This window comes from Podarcis liolepis (assembly GCF_965112155.1).
Source record: "Podarcis liolepis genome assembly, chromosome: 8".
Lineage (NCBI taxonomy): Eukaryota > Metazoa > Chordata > Lepidosauria > Squamata > Lacertidae > Podarcis > Podarcis liolepis.
The window spans coordinates 83,205,568-83,222,170 of NC_139560.1; the positions used below are offsets into that span (position 1 = coordinate 83,205,568).

The 16,603-nt window shown below is 44.5% G+C and overlaps 1 protein-coding gene across 8 annotated transcripts in view; it reads right to left on the reverse strand.

The window, feature by feature from the left end:
- The window catches only part of ENOX1 (ecto-NOX disulfide-thiol exchanger 1), a 279,910-nt gene that overhangs the window by 141,157 nt on the left and 122,150 nt on the right, over positions 1-16,603 (reverse strand). For all 8 annotated transcript variants that reach the window (XM_083519375.1, XM_083519381.1, XM_083519380.1 and 5 more), the window contains exon 3: positions 383-468. The gene's annotated coding sequence lies outside the window, so the exon portion shown is untranslated. The remainder of the gene's footprint in view (positions 1-382; positions 469-16,603) is intronic.

Here is a 16,603-nt window from a genome sequence, read left to right on the forward strand (position 1 = left end):
CTCTTCCTCTTACTTCAGACATGGCCGAAGAAACCTTTATTATTATTTTTGACTTCTCTTGCAAGCCTGAGCTCATTCTGAGCTTTAGCCAGCCTGACATCCCCCCTGCAACTGTTGGCTACTTGTGTATTTCCCCTTTCTTCCATTTCTTATACATGCCCTTATTAAATCTCAGCTCATCTGTAAGCTCCTTATGCAGCCACACCGGTTAACACTGCAGACCCGAGCTAGGTTTCTTACGCTGCATAAATTCCACATTTTCCTCCTTTCCTCCCTACACACAACCTGCTTTGAAGGAATTCCTCTTGTTCTTTATTACTCTCTTCCCTTGCCTGCAGAGGCTCTTCCATGGAATGTTCCAGAAACATTACACGGTACCTACCTACTCAGATTTCTTCCTTTTGGCCGTGAAAACTTCTGGGCATTCTTTTGGGATGAGTGCAGTCTTTGGATTTGCAATTGCAGCATCTATGGGAAAAGAAAAAGATACAAATGTTAGGGTTTTTTGGGAAAAATCCTAAATCCTTCTCTTTAAAGCAGGCATAGGCGAACTCGGCCCTCCAGATGTTTTGGGACTACAACTTCCATCATCCCTGAACACTGGTCCTGTTAGCTAGGGATCATGGGAGTTGTAGTCCCAAAACATCTGGAGGGCTGAATTTGCCTACGCCTGCTTTAAAGCCATCTTTGATATGGGTTGTAGAATGTTAACTATACAGAGGCAAAGAAAACATTCTACAATAAGCATTTAAAGAGCTAACTGTGAAAGAAATATCTCAGTTTCCTGCTGAGTTGAAGAGGAAAATCTAAGGAGATTTGTCATGAATAGCTGCTTTCCAGTGTCGTCCTGTGTGGGTGGTTGCTCTACCCACCCCAAAACAAAGAATAAAATGGGTGAATGCTGAAGAGGTTTCAAAAGATGGGTTCATCTACTTCTCTGTCTCCCCCCAAAAGGGTGCCAAGCTTCTACTGTGCTTCACCCTATTATTATCGTCACTATTACTGATGTAGAACAGAATATCCCCATTTTCATCTGAGGAATGTCAGAGGTTATGGATAATGTCACCAGACATTGCCACGGTTCAATAAACCAAGAGGGTTAAATGGAAAAGTGGAAAAGGTAAATCTAAAAGTAATTCATCGAGTGGCTCCTTAGCGGCGGTCGAGTGAAGAGTGAGTACAACTGCAATCGTGTTCAAAATGGACCTTTTAAAACCTGTGCTGCCTTCCGCCTCTCTTTATCTAAGGGCTGCCTAGTTTCTCTTTATTCCTGTTCTCCACTTAGCAAAGTTGTATCGCCTAAGGACAGAGGCTAGTAAAAGCTTGCTGCAGTAAATGTGCATGGAAGATCAGTCATGAAACCTGCAAGCATCTCATCTGAATGCCTACAAGCTCTTCCCAAAATCCAAGTTACCAGATACAGACAGAGATGGCTTACTAAATCCAGCTATCGTTAGCAGCCTTTTTCTCCCCTGCCCTGGCCATTTTTCTTAAACATCTAGTCTAGGTATTGGGGAACTCGAACACTTGTATGGTTGGCCTAATAAGGATATTGCCCTAATATGGATTTTCCCCCCTTTAGAGCTACTTAAACTCTTTTTCTTTGCTTTATGAATACTAGCTGAGCCCTCAAACAAATTAAGGCCCGGGGGCAGAGAGGGAGGGGGAAAGGCTCAATAATGCTGGTGAAACTGAGGCTGAAATTAACATTCTGTACATGCAATCGGGGGTTGCTTCTTTGCTTTTTGCAAGGAAGAGGACAGCCTTCAAGGAAATAACAGAACCTTGCGACCTTAAAACACATCTTGTATGTTATTCTGGCTAATAAAAGACTGTTATATAAACACTCCCAGCCTCTGCCTTGAATATCTTGCGCTGCATTGTACATTAACAGTACTTAATGAATTCATATAATGGGCTTTTGAGACTGTTAGCATCTGATCAGTACAACTGCTGCAAGAATCTACTTAAGCCAATTTTATGGCCATGGAATTGTAGTGTTGGAGGGGATCTCGAGGGCCATTTAGCCCAACCCCCTGCAATGCAGAAATCTCAACTGAAGCATCCCTGACAGGTGGCCATCTAACCTCTGCTTAAAAACCTCCAAGGAAGGAGAGTCCACCATCTCCCAAGAGAGACTGTTCCACTGTTGAACAGCTCTTATTGTCAGAAAGTACACCCTGGTGTTTTGTCAGAATATCTTTTCTTGTATGTTGGATCCATTGGTTCGGGTCCTACCATCCAGAGCAGGAGAAGACAAGCTTGCTCCATCATCCATGAGACACCCCTTTAGTTATCTGAAGATAGCCATCCTATCTACTGCTTTTTGTCTCCACCTTGCCAACAAAGGTCTGTATAGTTAAAGCTATGGTTTTCCCAGTAGTGATGTATGGAAGTGAGAGCTGAAGAAGCTGATCGCCGAAGAATTGATGCTTTTGAATTCTGGTGCTGGAGGAGACTCTTGAGAGTCCTATGGACTTCAAGGAGATCAAACCTATCCATTCTTAGGGAAATCAGCCCTGAGTGCTCACTGGAAGGACAGATCCTGAAGCTGAGACTCCAATACTTTGGCCACCTCATGAGAAGAGAAGACTCCCTGGAAAAGACCCTGATATGGGAAAGATGGAGGGCACAAGGAGAACGGGAAGACAGAGGACGAGATGGTTGGACAGTGTTCTCGAAGCTACAAACATGAGTCTGACCAAACTGCGGGAGGCAGTGGAAGACAGGAGGGCCTGGCGTGCTCTGGTCAATGGGGTCACGAAGAGTCAGATACGACTAAATGACAACAACCTATCTACTCTCAGGCTCCTCTTCTCTAGGCTAAACATATGCAGCTCCCTCAACTGTTCCTGATGAGGCTTAGATTCCAGACCCTTTATCATCTTGGTTGCCCTCCTCTGTTCCAGCTTGTCAATATCCTTCTTAAAGTGAGGCGCCCAGAACTGGACACAGTACTCCAGGTGTGGTCTGACCAAGACAGAATAGAGCGGTACCATTCCTTCCCTTGATTTGGACACTACACTTCTGTTGATGTAGCCTAGAATAGCACTAGCTTTTTGCTAATGCTTTTCCGATCACAAGGTTGGCGGTTCAAATTCCCACAACGGGATGAGCTCCCATTGCTCAGTCCCTGCTCCTGCCAACCTAGCAGTTCAAAAGCACATCAAAGTGCAAGTAGACAATACCGCTCCAGCAGGAAGGTAAACTGTGTTTCCGTGCTCTGCTCTGGTTCACCAGAAGCGGCTTAGTCATGTTGGCCACATGACCCAGAAGCTGTACGCCAGCTCCCTTGACCAATAAAGCGAGATAAGTGCAGCAATCCCAGAGTCGTCCGCGAGTGGAACTAACTGTCGGGGTCCCACATCTTAATATTTGTGCAGTTGGTTTTTCCTTACTAAGTGTAGATCCTGACATTTGTGCTTACTGAAATTCATTTTGCTAGTTTTGGGTAAGTTCTCCAATCTATTAAAGTCAACGTGAATCCCAATTATGTCTTCCATGGCATTGGCTTCCCCTCCCAGTTTGGTGTCATTTGCAAATTGGATGAGAACCCCCTCACTTCCTTAACCCAGGTCGTTTATAAAGACGTCGAACAGCAACAGACCCAGGTCAGAACCCTGCAGCACCCCACTTGTCAGATTTGCCAGGATGACAAGGAACCATTAATGAGCATTCTTTGGGTCCAGTCATTCAACCAGTTACAAATCCATCTAACAGCTATGTCATCCAACCTACATTTTACATCCTCCACAAGAATATCATGGGAAATTTATCAAAACCCTTACTGGAATCAGCATTCCCCTGATCCACCACACTTGTTACTCTATCAAAAAAAAAGAAAAGAAAAGAAAAGAAAAGAAAAGAAAAGAAAAGAAAAGAAAAGAAAAGAAAAGAAAAGAAAAGAAAAGAAAAGAAAAGAAAAGAAAAGAAATATGACTTGTCTGGCATGACTGTTTTTGAGAAATGCATTCTGGGACTTAATAATCACAGCATCCTTTTCTAAGTGCTCACAGACCAGTTGTTCCCTTATCTGTTTTAGGACCTTTCCTGGATCATGAAGACATTTCAGAATGGAAATCAACTTGCTACTGGCCCTCTTGTGACAGATATATTTATTTAAATTTGCTGTATATTATTAATTAATAATATACAGCAACAACACAGTATTGTGGGTGGGTGGGCCAAAATATTTCACCAGTATTTCATGCAAGTATTTAATAGTGCCCCGGAACCATCTTGTTTCTCATTGTTTGATCTGTTGTTGCCACAGTACTGAGAAGTCCATGCAAAAATGACTGCTGATTTGACTTTTACTCTGTAACACCGACAGCTGATATACTGTAATTAGCATTGCTAGGGTTTCCTTCTACATTAGGGTGAAATAAGGCAGGTCACCAGTTAAATAATTTAAGTGTTTGTGAATAATTTTAAGTGGGGAATTTCCAAGGCAAATAAGCGCTAAACAGAATGCTACCCTTTCTCTACAGTTTTCTGAAGTGCATGTTGTCTGAAGTGCATGTTGACAGAAATAGTTGCATAGCTTTGACTTCATTAATCATTTCAAAATGTGGCATGGTTCACAGGCACTTTAATTTTCCAATTATTGTACCTGTGGCTCAGCACAGATAAAAGATTACTTACACAATTTGCTCTGTGGGCAGCTTAATGCTCTTGTCACCTTACACTGAGCTTTAAGTGTGCACAACGCAACAGAATGTCAGATGTTTTCCAAAGATTTTAAGGTCACGTTCGGGAACTTTTAGCAGCTCTCAATGCACAACTGATAGGTTTCCAAGAGATGGATGAATGAGCAAGGCAAGCTGCCTGAATCCTGCCACGCATGTACCGTATTTTTTGCTCTATAAGACTCACTTTTTCCCTCCTAAAAAGTAAGGGGAAATGTGTGTGCGTCTTTTGGAGCGAATGCAGGCTGCGCAGCTATCCCAGAAGCCAGAACAGCAAGAGGGATTGCTGCTTTCACTGCGCACTGATCCCTCTTACTGTTCTGGCTTCTGAGATTCAGAATATTTTTTTTCTTGTTTTCCTCCTCCGAAAACTAGGTGCGTCTTGTGGTCTGGTGCGTCTTATAGGGCGAAAAATATGGTATTTTTTCCTGTCAGGAAGGCCTGAGTGATGTTATGTCTCGTTCTTTCTCACAAAAAGATGCTCTAACTAAGCAAGGAGATGCTATTGCTGTCTCCATCAGCATCTGTGGCGATCACTCTGCTAATCCTCACAACTTGTAAGGTTGCGGTTAAGCACTGGTTAAAAATTGGTTGGTGGAGGGGTAGGGGTTGGCTGTGCCTGCCCCTCCAATGCTGCTGCTGCAAGGGAATTCCATTAAAGGGGTTTGTCATTCTTTCGTCCATATCCCAGCAAGGGGCTAGGGCTGTGCAAGCCCTTGGGAGCATGCAGGGAGGGGTGACGGTATAGTGTCCAGCCCCATTCTCTCCCCAATACAGTGGTGCCCTGCAAGACGAATGCCTCGCAAGATGGAAAACTCGCTAGACGAAAGAGTTTTCCGTTTTGGAGGTGCTTCGCAAAACGAATTTCCTATGGGCTTGCTTCGCAAGACGAAAATGTCTTGCGAGTTCCTGCGGGTTTTTTCCCCTCCCCCCCTTTTTCTAAGCCGCTAAGCCACTTATCAGCTGATCCGATCAGCAGATAAGCCACTAAAAGCCGCTAATAGCACTAATCCGCTAATCCGTCAATGGGCTTGCTTCGCAAGACGAAAAAACCGCTAGACGAAGAGAATCACAGAATGGATTCTTTTCGTCTTGCGAGGCACCACTGTATTGTTTTCCCTTACTGCTTTCACTGGAATCTGGAAGTCAGTTCTGTCCCTCGGCGGGCACAGATAGTCAGAACCAATGCCTAAGCAACCACTCACATTATGTATTTTAATAAAGTTGTGGCCAAAACTATGCCAAAAACCTTAAACAAAAATTCTGTGTGAATTGTGATTTATTTAGGGGGGTGGCTTGGGGACCTCGACACGCAATTCTATTATTCTTTAACAGTTCGTAATACAGGCAAGGCTCCTATGCACCCAGCACACACCCAACCACCAATACACACATTGTTTTCGGCCCTGGAAGGGGGCAGAATGGGGCAGGCTTATACCAGCCCCACCGACATGCGCAGTGTGTCAGAACGCAACTCCCACGCAAACTAGGAGTTGCCTATAGTCACGATGGCCTAAATCTATAAATCCTTATCTTTTGGAGTAGCATATTTACATCTGTGAAGCTTGTCCACAGCAGACACAGTGAGCTAATAACCCTGTGGCACATAGAACACAAAAGGTCCCATGTTCCCTCTCTGGCATCTCTTGTTAAAAGCAGAAATCATAGCAAAGGCCGTCTGGAGGGCTGCAGTGCTTGGCCAAACGCACAATGCTGGGAGTGATAAACCAATTCAGATGGCAGCAGCTTCACATGGCAGCAGCCCCTTTCGCTTGCCATGGCTTGGATTTGAGGACGGATCCATAAAGGGGATCTCCCAACCCCTAGGACTATTTGCATTGCAAAGGCTTAATCATTAAGTCCCTTTTCAGAACAACTGCAAATTGCCATGATCATCTTCCACATCAGTAGCTATGACTCGTTCATGCATTTTAAAAAACTGCTTTGGAAAAAATTCCCATTCAGGAAACATGCTGAACATCTGTTGTCTAGGTATTCATTAGTTCTGTCTGCTCTGCTTTTGGCTAATTGCCTGGGAGTGAAGTTCGAGCATAGCTGCAGATACAAGGGAGCATCGGTATTAGTTGCAAAGACCCTGCTACACATTGAGAAGAAGAAAAGAGAAAAGGTGTTGTCAGGAATAGGGCTTCTCTAACAAACCTTATTTACTGGAGCCTGTTATCTTCTGTTTGCTTACAATCCTCGCTTGTGCAACTGATAGCAGAAAGTGTATTTAATACCTACTCAGTGCTAATATGCTGCAGTATGCATGGCTGCTTAATTTAATTTATCTCTGATTAAGCCTATTATGTTTGAGATCACTTTACAAAAGAGACTTCCTTTTGCCAGCTGTAAGCTTATTTGAATTGTAATGTAAGTTAATAACCTGTGAAATAACTAGTGATGCCTGCCTCCTAAATGTTAATTTTAGCAAACTACTTCCTAAGTTTGTGCACATATACAGATCATTCATTGCTGTGTACAAAGGATGGTTGTTGGACATAAAACAATGATGTACATTTGATAAAGGCTGCGAGTGAAGGAAAGTTACTTCTGAACTGCGGCCAAACAGAGACCAGAGATTACAGCCTGCATAGTATGGGTCATGCCCACCCAGCCACCATTCTTACTGGCGAGGACTCGAGTGATGCCAACGGAGGCGAGCTGACATTTGCCACACAGAAGGAAGATTGCTGGGGAACCCAGAACTTCTCCATGTGCATTTCACTCAGGTGGCGTCATGGAAGTGACATTGTGCAGTTGGTAAACCAGAGACACACAGGCTCAGAGTTTTGAGGACTTCTGAGGTGGTTATGTGTGGATGGTGCACTTGGTGTACCTATCACCATTGCCAAAGAGTTACCGTATTTTTTGCTCGATAAGACACACTTTTTTCTTCCTAAAAAGTAAGGGGAAATGTCCGTGCGTCTTATGGAGCAAATGCGTGGTCCCTGGAGCTGAATTGCCCACGGGTAAAAAGCAGACCATGCTCTCTCTTTTTTTGTGAAAGAGGGAAGTGGGTGTTGAAACAGAGCCGCTAATCGGCAAGCGATCAGGGAGGGAGATAAGGGACGCTAGCAATAAAGGAGGCTGCCTGGGAGGGGGGAGGTAAGGACAGCGAAGTTGCAAAGAGGAAACAGGAAGACTAAAGCAAGAGGGGAGAAATTAGAAGAAAAGGAGGAGCAAAAAAACTGCCCCAGCTAAGGAAAAGACACTAAGGCAAACAAGAGGGAAGGGAGTGTTGAAAGGAAGCAGCTGATCGCTAAGTGATCGGGAGGGAGATAAGGGAGATAAAGGAGGCTGCCTGGAAGGGGGGAGGTAAAAGCCCATGGATCCTCAGGATTTTTGCATTGGGTCACCCCAAATTCACCGTCATCAGATCACATAGCATGTCCATGGCTACAACCTGCACCAAAAAACCCCCACAAATCCACTGTTTCCTGGGGCCACGATGGTGCAAAAACATGGTTACAAAGCACGGATCCCTATGGATCCTCAGGATTTTTGCATTGGGCTACCCCAAACTCACCGTCAAATCACACATCATGTCTGTGGCCACAGCATGAACCACAAAAATCATACATCCACTGATTTGTTCAGAATATTTTTTTTCTTGTTTTCCTCCTCTAAAAACTAGGTGCATCTTATGGTCAGGTGAGTCTTATGGAGCGAAAAATACGGTATGTGGTGCCACAAGGGTCATAAGAACATGAGAATATGGTAAGCATCTGCTGGATCAGGCCCATGTCCCAACCTGTTCTTATGGTGCCCAAACATGTCCCAACCTGTTCTTATGGTGCCCAAAGCCTGTGACTTGTGCACAGAGGTGACTGGCACAAACAGAGGCAGAGGCAGAGGCAGAGGCAGAGGCAGACTCTAGTCATCCCCTTATGCTGGGATTAATGACACTTCAGGTTACAGACGCTTCAGGTTACAGACTCCGCTAACCCAGAAATAGTACCTCGGGTTAAGAACTTTGCTTCAGGATGAAAACAAAAATCGGGTGGCTGCGGTGGGGCGGCAGCAGGAGGCCCCATTAGCTAAAGTGGTGCATCAGGTTAAGAACAGTTTCAGGTTAAGAATGGACCTCCGGAACGAATTAAGTTCTTAACCCGATGTACCACTGTACCTGGAAAACTACTTCAGGTTTTCTCTCCACACACACACACACACACACACACACCCCAACACAACCACACAAAGAGCAACCTTTTCTTTCTGGCTTTGGACAGAGTAAGACTGACTTGGAAGGATAAAGAACACCTCTTGCTTGTTGGCCTCCAAGAAATCAGCTGGAAGGGATCCAATTCAAAACCACCCAAGAATTTGATGTAAAAACATCAGCAGAGCATCATGCAAACAAGTCAAATGGCTGCAGGTAGTTTCTGTACCCTGGTCTGAACAATAATATGAAAATCCAGTGATCTCCCAGCACATTAGGTAGAGCAATTATTATAATGAGGTAAGTTTAAAAGTCACACCAAAAATTAATACATGCTAATAGGCTGAGTGGGACAACTTTAAGAGAACTCTGTTTGAAGTGCTTCTCAAGTTAGTGCTTATGCACACTTCTTTGTGTAGCGCTGCTTTCTCCAGGGAAAAGAGCTCTTGAGCACTCAGTCGGAACAAATGGCAATGCGGGTTCTCTCCAGATTGATGTTTGCTCCAATTTAGAGCTAAAAAGCGGGTTTTCCCTGGGAAAGGAGTGGGGCAAGGGGAAAACTGCTTGGACTCGTGCCTAGAAAGTGTGGGTCAAGCGGAAAACCACATGGACCCACAGTTTCTAGGTTTGGAAGTGTAAACAAGCCGTATGTTCTCTCATTACTTTAGAACTTCTATTTCCCTGTGTACAATTGTTGTTGTTGTTGTTGTTTAGTCGTTTAGTCGTGTCCGCATCTTCGTGACCCCCTGGACCAGAGCACACCAGGCCCTCCTGTCTTCCACTGCCTCCCACAGTTTGGTCAAACTCATGTTTGTAGCTTCGAGAACACTATCCAACCATCTTGTCCTCTGTCATCCCCTTCTCCTTGTACCCTCCATCTTTCCCAACATCAGGGTCTTTTCCAGGGAGTCTTCACTTCTCATGAGGTGGCCAAAGTTTTGGAGCCTCAGCTTCACGATCTGTCCTTCCAGTGAGCACTCAGGGCTGATTTCCTTCAGAATGGATAGGTTTGTTCTTCTTGTGTACAATTATTAGGGGCTGAAACCACGAGAAAGACCAATGTGGAAACAGTGGGGGGGGGGTTATGTGGGTGTTTGAGCACAGAGAAATGTGCTTTTGTTTCTCCTTGCTTCCCTTGCCCCCCTATGATGCAGATTTAATTTGCGCAAGTGTTGCCAAATACTTCAAGGCCCATTGCTTCCAGTCATCCTCTATAGTTGCACTCCAGATGTCGCACAAATATTTTCCCCCAGACTTAAATCTCAGCATGCAATGAAGCAGAAGTGGAGCTTCTGTGGCCTATCGGACATTGTGGATTGTATCTCCCAATACCATTGACCATTGACCCTGCTGGCTGGGGCTGAGGGGAGTTTAGAGACCAACAACAACAACAATTTATTATTTGTACCCCGCCCATCTGGCTGGGTTTCCCCAGCCACTCTGGGTGGCTTCCACAAAGACCAAAAATACACTAATATGTCATACATTAAAAACTTCCCTAAACAGAGCTGCCTTAAGATGTCTTCTGAATGTCAGATAGTTGTTTATTTCCTTGACATCTGGTGGGAGGGCGTTCCACAGGGTAGGCGCCATTACCTAGAAGGCCCTCTGCCTGGGTCCCTGTAGCTTTGCTTCTTGCAATGAGGGAACCACCAGAAGGCCCTCGGTGATGGACCTCAGTGTCCGGGCAGAACGATGGGGGTGGAGATGCTCCTTCAGGTATCCTGGGCCGAGGCCGTTTAGGGCTTTAAAGGTCAGCACCAACACTATGAATTGTGCTCAGAAACGTACTGGGAGCCAATGTAGGTCTTTCAAGACCGGTGTTATGTGGTCTCAGCGGCCGCCCCCAGTCACCAGTCTGGCTGCTGCATTCTGGATTAGTTGTAGTTTCCGGGTCACCTTCAAAGGTAGCTCCACGAAGGGCCATCGTTTCACCCCCGCTGGCTGCACTACAGTATTCATGGTGCAGGTTCTGGCAGCCAACATTACCTCCTGTACAACTATGGCTATTGGCCAAAAGAGGGAGGTGCTTATGGCTTATTCTTAGGTGCTTGCAACGTGGGTGGCCATTGCAAAGTGCTGCAAAGCCAGGTGGACTCCGCAAAGGGGCCAGCTGGATTTCACATGCCTTCATACATCAACCAAAGCTGCCCTAAGCTCTTTCACCTGAGCATTATTTTCTTCTTTACAATAAATAAAGGTAAAGGGACCCCTGACCATTAGGTCCAGTTGTGACTGACTCTGGGGTTGTGGCGCTCATCTCACTTTATTGGCCGAGGGAGCCAGTGTACAGCTTCCGGGTCATGTGGCCAGCATCACTAAGCTGCTTCTGGCAAACCAGAGCAGCACACGGAAATGCTGTTTACCTTCCCGCCAGAGTGGTACCTATTTATCTACTTGCACTTTGATGTGCTTTCGAACTGCTAGGTTGGCAGGAGCAGGGACCGAACAACGGAGCTCACCCCATCGCAGGGATTCGAACCGCCGACCTTCTGGTCGGCAAGTCCTAGGCTCTGTGGTTTAACCCACAGTGCCACCCACGTCCCTTTTACAATAAATAATGATTTCTTATTACCCTCCTTGCCCACCTAGTCTCATATGCTAAACTATGGACTGTTTACAAATGTGCAGCTTTCCACCCACATTCTAGATCATGTTCCTGCAGCCTTCCCCATTCAATGAGAACACAAACACCTTTTGACATCAATTTATGGAACAGCCCCTCTGGCTGGGAATGATCATTCTAGCGCATTATCACATATGCAGGATACTGGAGGAGATTACCATACGTCTATTTCACTGATAGGGACTTCGACTGAGCAGTAAAAGCAACAGAAAGCACTTGTTCTTTCTCAGTTTTGCAGTCTTTGGGGATTAAGTGAATACTACACAGTGGTGAACCCAGAACATTAAAGTTGCTACAGGGAGTGAGAGTGAATTTCACCAACTCTTGGAGGTAAGAAAACTGGAAGACTCCCCTCCCCACTTGACGTTTAACAGCTATGAAAGTGCCTGTCTCTTACGTAAGACATTTTGAATATTCTGGCTGCATCAGGGAATTAAATGGCCAGGTTTGGAAATGCATTGGCTTCAAATATCTTCTCCAGCTAAAGCTATAAAGTAAACTTTAACCACATCCCTTTGGTGAGAGCATTGGCAAAATATGAGAGGAGGGACACTATAATAATAATAAATAATAATAATAAATTTTATTTATATCCCGCCCTCCCCAGCCAAAGCCGGGCTCAGGGCGGCTAACAACAATCAAATAAACTAGCTGGTTCTAACATAACATAACAAATCCTCACACCCCTGGTCCAATAGCGGCAGTTGTAATTCATGGTGTTATAACTGCAATAAATGTGCTCTTTGTGGGTCTCTCTTCAATGAAAGCCCACAGGCTGCGGCCTAATGCAGAACGCATCTTCTAATGCCATTAAGTCATTTGGAGTATGTTACATGTACATTGCAGACAGGGAAGAAAAAGGCAAACGATTAAAAAAACGCAGGATACTTTCAATTATTACACTTGGCCAAGAAAACATGCCCTATTTTCAGTGCAGATGGAATATCCGATGTGTGGCATTTCACCAAAACTTCTTTGCAATGTTGACTGGGAAACAAGCAAAGCATTTTTTCACTTGGTAATTGATTTTTCATTCCACCACTTGTCTGAGACTTCAAGTTCCACCCCTGTTTAGCTGTTGAATAATGAGAGTGGAAGAGTCACCCGATTACAAATGACAATCCTCTAGAACTCTGAGAATTTGAACCAGCCTTATCTGGCAATTCCTCCAACCATGCAAATTTTGGAAGTAAAACGGAAGTAAGCTGAACACAATATCCACATTTAACCACCTTATTTCAGTGAGAATACAGGCAAAAATTGAGGACGAGGGTGCTAGCTGGACAGAAGTACTGTTTTGGGGGGACAGGGGGCGGGCGGGTGTGGAGGACTCCCTGGTCCTGAATGGGGTAACTGTGCCCTTGGAGGAGCAGGTGCGCAGCCTGGGAGTCATTTTGGACTCACAGCTGTCCATGGAGGCGCAGGTCAATTTTGTGTCCAGGGCAGCTGTCTACCAGCTCCACCTGGTACGCAGGCTGAGACCCTCCCTGCCCACAGACTGTCTTGCTAAAGTGGTGCATGCTCTAGTTATCTCCCGCTTGGACTACTGCAATGCACTCTATGTGGGGCTACCTTTGAAGGTGACCCAGAAACTACAACTAATCCAGAATGCGGCAGCTAGACTGGTGACTGGGAGTGGCCGCCAAGACCACATAACACTGGTCTTGAAAGACCTACATTGGCTCCTAGTATGTTTCCGAGCACATTTGAAAGTGTTGGTGCTGACCTTTAAAGCCCTAAACGGCCTCGGTCCAGTATACCTGAAGGAGCGTCTCCACCCCCATCGTTCTACTGAGGTCCCGCGCCGAGTGCCTTCTGGCAGTTCCCTCACTGAGAGAAACAAAGCTACAGGGACCCAGGCAGAGGGCCTTCTCGGTAGTGGCGCCCACCCTGTGGAACACCCTCCCATCAGATGTCAAAGAGAACAACAACTACCAGACTTTTAGAAGACCTCTGAAGGCAGCCCTGTTTAGGGAAGCTTTTAATGTGTGACATTTTAATGTGTTTTAAATCTTTGTTGGAAGCCACCCAGAGTGGCTGGGGAGACTCAGCCAGATGGGCAGGGTACAAATAAATTATTATTATTATTATTATTATTATTATTATTATTATTATTATTATTATTATTATTTCTTTATGGACACTTGGAAGTAACTCATCATAAATGCAATGGTAGCAGCTTTTAAACTGCATTCTACGGAATAATTTCAATGATATGAAATAATGAACAAAATCCACATCTTCTATCTGCCCTGCATCTGCAGTTTGAACAGAAATAAACAGCTGTGAAGGACTGATTGTGTCACTAAGAGACAGGATTCCAAATACATAGGAATTCGTTCAATTTTTCCCCCAAATATAGTCCAGCCCACCACATGGTCTGAGGGATTGTGGATCGGCCCATGGCGGAAAAAGGTTGCTGACCCCCTCCCTCCCCGTTACACACTGAAAGTGTGTTTGATGGTGCTCCCCTGTTATGGAGAACTGCGCAGACACAGTTGCATCTTCACATGATCCAACTGGTGGGCAGCATGATGGCAGTGGCAGAAGGCAAGGCAAACCTCAGCTTCTCCATGCATTCCTTCACTGCTTTGGCAGAGGGTCAAGCAAACATCCATCATGTCGTTGCTACAAGCAAAAGTCACTGTAGTTTGACTTGCTCCAGTAGTTCAGATGTGGTGGGACTATTGCAAGTCTTGCTCTGTGAGTCTTATATTTTTGCCAGATAAAGAAGGAACGCTGTCTGTGTCAACAGAGTCTTGATGGGTCTTTGGGAAAAATCTAAACAGAGTTCAAGATAAGAGAGAATGTGCATTTATATTTCTTATATTTCTTTCACTAGGGCTTTATAATGAGACACTGCAGATACAGTTGGAGCCAAGGTTTTCTTGGGTTGCTTAAACATTTACTTGCTTTTATGCTAATCTAAATTCTTTTTCATCACAGAATAAGTTTAACTGCTTTAGGCAGCAATCCTCTAAATTCTTACTCTGGAATGGTTCCCTTTGACTTCCTTTTGAAGGAAAAGGTTTGAGGATTGTCACAGTATCAGCTCTATCACACTGCTTTGCATTAGAAATAGGGGGAAAGACACTGGGGAGCTTTTTTTGATTCACAAATTCAGTTTTCAGGCCTTTGTCAGAATAACTCCTTTGAAGTGAACAAAACTCCCAATCCTTTTTATGTTAAATTTAAGTAGGAAGTGTGCTTAAGAATGCTTATTATGTAGCAGCTGTGGGTTCTATATAACTGATTGATAGAACGAATGGAGATGCAGAACTGCTAAAATACATGTTTTTAAAGTGTGAATGAATCACCCTAGACACTGTCCCAAACTGGCCTTCTAGTTTGTGGGAGAGCCTTATGGAAGAATGGTAGGATCCTGTCCCTTCTGTCTCCACAGGAGACCACCCATCCCTTGAAAGTAGTTAAGTACAGGCAACCGATTTGCGCATGTCCAATTGACGTGGGATGGCGCACATGCCAGAAGTGACTGGAAAAGGGGGTGGGACAGGGGTGGTGGTTGTTGGGATACTGCCAGGGAGACAAAGTCCATCATGGCCCCAAGCCGTCTGCCAGACGATCCATCGATCTCCCATAGGCACGCAGTATCAGCAATTAGCGACATGAGTGTCTAGAAAATATCTTGCCACATTCTAGAGCTCATGCACACTCTATCAGCAGATAATGCACAGCAAAAGTCGCACTCAGGAGAGCATTATTTACAAGTTTTATTCAGTGTTGATCAGAACAAAGAAAGACATGACTGCCTGCGTCAGTGTCTCCGACACAGAGAAAACGAAAGCAACAGAAAACATAAACATCCTGTGAACAGGAAATACGCAGACTCTGTGACTCACAGCCTGCTCCCTTTTAAGGTGGAACGGAAATATCCTAACAGTGGTAAGGTGGGGGGGGGGGCAAAATGGGGTGTGACAGGGCAGAGTGGGCTTGTGAATATGCAGGGGTCAGGAACAAATTGGCAATTGCCTTTACCTAAATGTTTGTGTCTGGTTGATTGATTGATTGATTGATTGACTGCACTTATATGCCACTTTCCATTCACATGAATCCCAAAGCAACTTAAAAACAATAACCTGACAAAACACCACAAGAACGGCATAGATCATATAATATAATTAACTAAACATCAGTAAAATAATTGCATTCTATGAAACACTATTAGTGAACCAGCAACTAAAAAAATAGGCTATACATCACAATAACAGCGCAAGGCCTACTATATAATGAACAAATAATCAATAAAACATTTATAATCTATAAAACAATATTAACAACATAACATCTAAAACTAAGCTAAACACTGTTCTCTCTCTTGCACACACACACACACACACACACACACACACACACTCATCCCTCCCTCCCAACAAGTCATAATATTTCATTCCATTCAGGTACACCTGCACATTCATCCCTCAGGAGGACAGTGATCTAATAGAAATATCTCCAAGAGAGGTGTGCTTTAACTTATTAGTTATTAAGCTAAACCTGTTTCCCATCCTTCTGACAAGACATGTTCAAGGCAGCCGCCAGCAGTCGCAGAAATATAGCAAAATAAACCAATCTCCATATCCATGTCCTACAGAGCCATGGAACTATAAACATTTTGTCTAGCAGAAAAGATGTGTGTTTTCCTCACGTTTTTATAATTAAATATTTAGTGACGAGTAAATTGCTCAAGTTTCTTAAGGGTCGGGGGGAAATGGAGAGTTTTAAATAACAAGGAGGTTTTAGGTTACACGGTGTGTTTTTAAACATGTGTTTAAACATTTAAACATTACTAGCAGCATGGGGGTTATGGGGCCTTACTCTGTGAGCAAGTCTTCCAAATTTGAGGAGTAAAGCAATGTCCTCTGGACTAGAAGGACTTGGAGTGGGACGCAGTGGCCCTTCCAGAGGGTGTCAACCTGGTCCCTACAGCCTGTTATGTACTGAAGTTCTCACCCTGGGCCAGCAGGGGAATACTGTAGATAGTTTTCACTCAGGTCCACATATGCATATAAGGGATTGAAAGTGACATTCAGTGATTGGATAGTTACAGAAAGTGGTTACTGTTGCGTTGTAGTGGAGCTCTATATAAGCAGGCTGGCTGAACCCTTCAGT